The 7499-nt window shown below is 53.2% G+C and overlaps 1 long non-coding RNA gene across 2 annotated transcripts; it reads right to left on the reverse strand.

Annotated features, from left to right (window-relative positions):
• Positions 1-1561: 1561 nt before the first annotated feature.
• Positions 1562-6970, reverse strand: LOC116452752. Of its 2 annotated transcripts, none has more exons than XR_004243590.1 (3): positions 6693-6970; positions 1997-2101; positions 1562-1877 (listed from the first exon to the last, which is right to left on the reverse strand). It is a non-coding gene; the product is annotated as an uncharacterized LOC116452752 (long non-coding RNA). The 2 variants fall into 2 exon arrangements; XR_004243589.1 differs by lacking the exon at positions 6693-6970 and adding an exon at positions 5455-6686.
• Between the last annotated feature and the right edge of the window lie 529 nt (positions 6971-7499).

Genomic DNA, 7499 nt, shown 5'->3' on the forward strand with positions numbered 1-7499 from the left:
CCGTGCTCCTGGAGCCAGCTCAGCAGCAGCACCATGGAAAGGCCCTGGAAGGTCACTTGGGCACATGCATTTGGTGTTAAATATTGAAGTGTTGTTGCTAAGGAGACCTCAGCGCTGCCAGCCAGGGCAAGGATAATTCAGATGCCAAGGCCAAGATCCTGCCAAGATCCTGTCTGAGCATTCACCAGTTGTTCCTTCCGTAGGTTTTTAATGGTGCAATTCCTGGCTTTCCCGAAGCTCCTCAGCTGGTCCAGGCCATGTCAACTGCCCAGAGCTGCCCCTGCAGCCGGGAAGGTTTTGCCTGGTGCTGTCAGATCCCAGGCAGCAGCAAGGAGGGGTTTGGCTGCCCAGACACCATCAGGCTGCTTCACAGTGCAGAGTTGGACCGGCACACAAGGAATGGAAACTCCCTTCCTTGCTGTTGATCTATCTGCAAGAAAGTGAGTTTTTTAAGGGAAGGGTGGAGCTGGCTCGAGATGGATCCTGGTTGCTGGAGTCAGGACACACACATAAGACTGGATATTTTGTTCCTTCATTGATATGCCAGTCCTGAGGACCCCCAGTGAACGTGAAGAGGGTGTTGTGTGCTCCTCTCTCCAGAGCATGGCTGGAAAAGTCCTGGAACAAGGAGAAATGAGACATCTCACCCACCAACTGAAGGCTCCCCACCCTCCAGAACTCCTCCCTGGGTCATTTCCCAAAGCGGAAGGGCAAGGAGAAAGAGAGTGGATCTCCTCTTTGGACTGGAAGGGTAAATTTCAGTCTGGATTTTAGGAATTGTGTTGGCACAGTGCAGTGGAAGCTCTGCTTTCTGTACAGGGCCAGAGCTCAATATTAACACCTTTCATAGCCTCAGAGCAAGGCTGCACCATTTCCTTCCACATCAGACTATAAAAGACACAAGTTCAAACTCAAACTCTCAATTTTTTTGCCCTTTTTACCAGGCAGACCTCAGTTTGCCAGAGGTTGTAACCTGGGTAGCCTTTAATCTCATCTCCAGCTAGTGCACCTTTGGGTGCAGTGCACCTCCCTGCCAGAGCAGAGGGTTGCTGGAGCTCTCGTGCAGAAAATGCTTTTCTTTTTCCTGAGCCCTGTCCTTGCAAATGGAGGTGCTGTTTTGGCTGATGTGCAGCCAGCCTAGAGAAGTTCAGGCCAAGTGCTTTGAGTCTGACAAAGTTAAAGGCAAATTAAATCAGAGCCTTGTAGCTCGAAGTGTCAGGCTACATCCATTACTAGTTCCATCTACCATAAAAACTGCTGGAAATTTGTAAGAAAGCTTTTTTCATTCCTTTTTTTTTTTTTTGCTTGGGGTTTTTTTCCCTTTTCTTTTGGAGACTCTCGCCTACTCTGCAGTCTCTGGTTAAAATCAAAGCAATCGTACTCTCAACCTCATTTCCCACATGTACCCTGCAAGCATCCCAAACAGGCAATGCACAGCCAGCTTCTGACAAGCTGAGGGCAGGAGGAAGCAGGGACAGAGGGAGACGAGGCAAGGCCCTGGTTCCAGAACACTTCTCCAGGCTGATGGGAAACTGGTACCTGATTTTGGTTTCATCTTTGCAGCCATCGTCTTGGGAGATGCTGTGCAGCTGCTTCAAGTCTGGAAAACAAAAGGTCTTTATTTTCCATCTTTTTTATTATTATTATTATTATTATTTTATTTAATTTGCAGATTCAGACATTGGCTATTAATGGGAAATTCCTGCATGGAAGGAGCAGCAATTGAAGGCTGCTGAAAGACTGAGTGCATTACTCTGTTCATGCCTCTCAGATGGCCCCTCTGCATCGCTCTCTGTGCTGGAGTTGCCTTCTCTTCCTGGCTCTTTTTCCATCCCTCCCTTTACATTTGGAAGGCAGTGTGTGTTGCCTCTGATTTTCTGCAATTTTATCAAAGAAAGATTGTGAATAAACAGAGCAATCTGGAGAAAAAACAGACTCAGATTAGCTTCAGCTTGCTTTTGCCTGGCCATTTCCCACCAGTGCTCTCCTCACCCACCGCCTGCGGATGTCATTTCTCCCACTGGAGAAGCAGCAAAGTTGATGGTCTGGTGCTTTTCTGTGCTTTTGGCAGATGGTTCACTCATTTCTCTGGGAGGAGGTCCTAGCACAGGGTGAAAGAAAAAGGAAGATTTCTGAACATGTCAAGCTTGGGGTAAGGAGGAGAGGCTGATCCCAGATATGCTCCGAGGATAATCAGGGATCATTAATTGCTCGTCCCACTTGGGAGTGTCTCCAACTTCCCCAGGTACCTCCACCCTCCCATCTCAGGTCCATCCCCCAAGAGGCACCAAGGCATGGGAGGGGCAGGAGGAGCCCCCACGACCCCCAGGCCCAGGGACAGCATTGTCTTCTCAAAGGTACAACCACTGCCACTTTTCCCCACTCTGCTTGGCACCCCCTCAGGGAAACACTCCTGGACCTACTGCAATGGGACCCAGCTCCCTCTGAGATGTTCCCACCTCCTCTGCTACAGATCAGCCTGGGCTTTCCATCTGGGACTGCTGCAGGAGGTGCCATGGACAGGGGTCCCTGATCCATGGTGCATGGCCAGACTCCCCAGGAAGTCACATACCCCACATTTCTTCCAAAACAGCTCTGCCATGTCATGGGGACGCAGCACTTGGCCCCAGTGCAGGGAAGGCGCTGGCAGGCTGCCACAACCCTGTCCAAAACCACAGACGTTTGGCCTCAGAGTGCTGGAGCATGAGCAATCTCCCAAGAAGAGCAAAAAGTCAAGACACTGATTTGCAGATACTGTTATGAATCAAAGCCCAGAGCTCTGCTCATTGTAATAACTGACATAATCGAGGTCATTATTTATACAGTATCTGCCTGAACATTTGACACTGTGAAAATACTTGCAGTTCCTGAAAGACTGGCAAATTCTAGCACAAGTGTTTATTCACGCCAGAATCTAATCCAGAAACTCACTTTTCTTTCTCAGAGCATGTTTCATCTGTTGAGACCACGGACAGTGATGAGCAGGCTTCACCCAGCTGAGCCACACTGGGGGTGCCTGCCCAGTGGAGGTGCCTGCATGGGTGAGGGGGAAGAAAGAGGATGCCTCTCAAATGTCCCAATTGCCTCAAAGCTCCCTGATCCAGGGGAACAGCTTCTAGAGAGCCCAATTATTTTCCCTGTTTGTAGGATGAATCCACCCCCTGTAAGGAGAAGGAGAGGTGCTCCTGCAGGTCACAGCCAAAATCCCAGTGGGCAGCTGAATCCCATCACCCCCAGACCGATGTAGCCAGCAGTGATTTAGTGCAGGGAAGATACTCAAGGAAATAAATAAAGAGAAGGAGATGGCCCAAAGGTGAGGAAGGATGAGCTGCAGAGCCCAGAGCAGGGGGACCCGACATCCCTACCAGAGCCCTGCACTTTGGATAAATATTTGAAGTCCCTGTAAACAAAGATCTCACTCGGGAATGAGGAGAAGCACTTTCACTTCTCCCCCAGCGGTCTGGGAAAGGCGAGCACACTGGCCAGCAGCCAGGCAGGGGAGTGCCCCATGGGACTTGCACAGGCAAGGGATGGAGGTGACAGTGGGCAGGGGTCACCAGCAAACCCAGCTCTGACTCTCCTGTGGGTCACCCGTGGGCCTGGGGTGGTCTTGGGGTGATGGGACCCTCCCAGGTCTCCTCTTCCAGCATGGGAGCGCACCCCAGCTCCTGATGCATCATCACCTTCAGCCTCAGACAGAAGGCACTGAATGAAAAACGTGCCCAGTGTGGAGCAGAGCATAGGGTTTCAGCTCCATGCCCCTGTGAGCCTCCACACCCCAGTGAGAACAGCCCCATTTTCCTTCCCCTCCTGCACCCCCTGTGCCTTTGGCCCCTTCCCACCGCAGGGAGTTTCCATTGCTCCTCTCAAACCGCAGCCCCATGCTCAGGAACCTGAAACCTGTATTTGCTGGAGAGAAGAAAATCAGATTGTAGGAAATGCAGCACATGAAAAGCGACAGGGGGAGAAGAGGGGGAAAAAGCAAAGCCATTTTTTATTGCTCACAGAATCTGTCCATTTTCCATGGCTGTCACATCCCCCTTCCACAACCAAGACACAACGGAAAATATGTTTAATTTTTTTTTTCCTGGCAGGTACTTGATTTCTGTTGGTTTGTTTTTTTTTTTTTAAAGGCACCATCTCTTCTCCCCAGCACCACACAACTCCTCCAAGAGCCCAAGGCTGGGTGAGAGCTGGGTTCTGTAGAAGGGAAGGTGAGCTGCTTGTTTCTTGAGGGAGATGGCAGGACCCGGAGGGTAGAGAGGAAACTCCCAGCCAGAACTACTGTTTCTGCCTTGTTTTCCTCTACCTTCCCCTCTTTAAAGAGATCCATTAATTGATAATTAATAATTACTATTGAATTAATTATATTGCTTAATTGATTTTTAAGGATTAGTAATTAATTTTATCTCATTCTGTCTATCCAGTGGGAGCATCTGAGGTGTCAGCATTATGACACCCAGTCCCAGCATGGCTCAGGAGTGGGGCAGAGCTCTCAGGAGGCTAGAACTCCTGCAGACCTTCAGCCACGTAAAAAAAAGAGAGAGCAAAAGATGTGCTTGCTACAGGGCTTGATGCTCTCCCTGGCGAGGACCAAGAGCATCCCCAGCCAGGGCCACTGCTAGGCTGCCTGGCCACACAGAGCTCCAAGCCATGGCCACAAGCACAGACTGGACCTGCACCCAGAGAGGAGACAGACTTGTCCTGCCAAAGACCCAAATTAGAACAGACAAGCATCGGAAAATGGCCTTTGAGGAGCCAGGGTGGAGACAGCAATACTGGATATCAGCCAAGCAGGAGGGGCCAGGAAGGGGGAGGCAGCAGGACCCCAGGTTCAAGGCTGGAGCAGCCCCACCAGCACCTGCCTGTGGTAAGGAGCCTGATAAAAGCACAGAGGGCATGGGTGCATCCAGCAATGGGCAGGATCAACACCCAGGAAAGAGTAAGTCTGGAAAAGGGTGAAATAGGGGAATTGTTGAGACATAAGGCACAAGGTTAGAGAGGGCTGAAGGTGTCCTGGGCAGAGCAGTAAAGGCAAAGAACTCTGTCACTGTCCCTGTGGGGCTTTGCAATACACAGAGCACCTGCAGTGGCACAGCCCCTGATGACCCCGACAAGGCCACTTCTCCAGGGTCCCCCTTTCCAAGTGACCCAGGAAGAGGTGGCAGAACAGAACCCGTCCAATGAAACCGCACTAGGAAAGGTGAGGGTGCCCTGGCCTGCAGTGCCACCAGGATGGATTTGGGGATTGTTCCAAACTCAAAAATTTCAGCTGCTATTTTTAAAGAAAAACTTAATATTTTTCATTGAAAGCAGCGGGATTTCTATTGATTTAAGCCAAACCTCACACGTGGGATAGCTGGCACGGCCAGTCTCCCTACTGATGCTCAGAAACAAGCATAAGGAGGAAGAACAAGGTAAAAGCAAAATAACAGATTTTAAGTGCGGGGTCACCTTGTTTTGCTCTATTCCATTTGCTTTCCATTCCACAATCTTCTGGGAGCTGGCGAGCTCGGACCTGCCCCCATCCTTGCATACGAGCATAGAGGTGATGATGTTTCAGCCTCTGAGTTGAGCAAAGGGAAGGACAGAGCTGCCCAGTTTTTTCGGGAAGACCGCGTGCGACGGGGCAGAGTCGGCAGGCAGAGCGGAGCATTGCCAGAGCAGCGAGAGAAGCGCTCATCTGCCGTGCAGCTGCGGGGAAGTGCCGTGTCCGCGCACCTCATGCTTGGAAACACCGGCCAGGAAAGCTGGGGGGGCTGGGGCCATTTGAACCCTGCTCATGTCCTACAGCAGGGAACCCTACACAGGCACAAGGATGGTGCTGGTTCTTGGGCTGCCTCAGCCGAGCTCCACGCTGGCAGTGCCTGCGTGAGCCGAACTCTCCGCTCCCGGGGTGAACCCCTCTGCCCACGCCCTGCCAGCCCCTCTCCATCCTGCCCCAGCCTCTCCGGGAATGACAGCGGTGCTGTGCAAACGAGGAAGCGAAAGCTTTACTGTGCTTTTCCATGCTGCGCGGACGGCCGGGGCTGTGCGGAGCCGAGGCGAGGCCAGTGCCAAGATCCAGCGCTGCCAGTCCCGCCCGCCGGCCAGATGAGCCGGTTTCGAGTTTCAACCGCAAGCCACGCGAAGGAAGGAACAAAACCGAGGGGCAGTGAGACCATGACCTGAGTTCAACTTTGGGGGCCGGTGTGTCTCCAGTCCTGCATCCCACCTTCGACCCTCCCCATCCCGCGGCGGACGCTCGGCCCTGAGAGGAGGAGGTGGTGCAGGAGGGTCTGTGGACTCCGTGGTGGTGATGCCGCCAATGCAAAACCCTCCCCATCCCCCTCCCACAGGCGCGCTGGGCTGATGGCCCAGGAAATGCTTTCATTTTAAACAGAGCAAGGCCCTCTCTGAGGCAGCTCCTCCCCAGCTCCCACACTGCAGAAAGGCTTCGATCGATTTAATCTTCCAATAAAACCTCCTGCAATTCTTTTAGGTTTTTTCTCCGTTTCCTTTCCCGTTTGAGCAAATAGAATCAGATCCGTATCTCGCCAGCAAGACACGGTCTCCCTTCCACCCCCGTTAGCTTTGCTTGTGATCTGGAGGTTACCAGCAGCAAAGGGATTCAGGGAAACAGCACTGGTCCCTTCCTTTGCCCTTGCCAGTTACCTGGGGCTGCTCTAGCACTGGGGAGCAGAAGGAAATACCTGACATTCCTTCTCCATGCTCTCATTTCTCAGGCAGACCCCGCACAGGCCAGCTCGCGGTGCTCCCGTTAGATTCTGCAGGGAGATTTTCTCTTTCCAGACACGCCACGGACTCTGCCTGTTCCCCTCGCCGAGCCAGGCCGGCGGCTCTGCCCGAGGTGACCTCGCAGGCACGGCCCGGCTTTGGGAGCTGGCAGAATGGACCGAGGGGGATGCAGGGGACGCGAGAATGTCCTGCTGCTGTGCTGGAGGGAGAGGGTTTAAAATCTTTATTTATATTTTCCCCTCTGCTGCTGCTGGCCAGCAGCTGTGCACAGCTCCTCCAGCATCTGGAGTCTCTTGGCCACCGGCTGGGGCTCTTGGAGGACGTGTGCGCTCGTGCACACGCTGAACTGCGGCACGCCGGGTGAAGGCAGGAATGCGGCTCTGGCCGGAGCCGAGCGGAGGCTGCGCCGCCCGTGCGCACACAGCGCCGGCCCAGCAGCAGCTTCAGCTCCACCTCTCCTTCTCCTGCCTGGCAGATCCTGCCAGGAGTTGCCTTCGACAAGGGGAAGGGTGCCAAGGTCTGCTGGGGGTTTGGTGCAGTCCCCGGGCCGGGTGTGGGGCTGAGGCAGGTGAGCCAATGGGGCCAAGCCCAAATTTCCATCTCCGGCCCCATTGCTCCACTCATGGTTCCCAGATGTGGGAGGCAGTGGCCAGCATGAGGAGTGTTCCTGCAGTAAGGTTTGGGAGAAGCCCAAATCCCAGGGAAAAGCACAGTGGGGAGAGTGGCTGCTGCTGGCAGGGTGTTTGGAGGTGGAAAATTTC

The sequence above is a fragment of the Corvus moneduloides genome, chromosome 17, assembly GCF_009650955.1.
Source record: "Corvus moneduloides isolate bCorMon1 chromosome 17, bCorMon1.pri, whole genome shotgun sequence".
Lineage (NCBI taxonomy): Eukaryota > Metazoa > Chordata > Aves > Passeriformes > Corvidae > Corvus > Corvus moneduloides.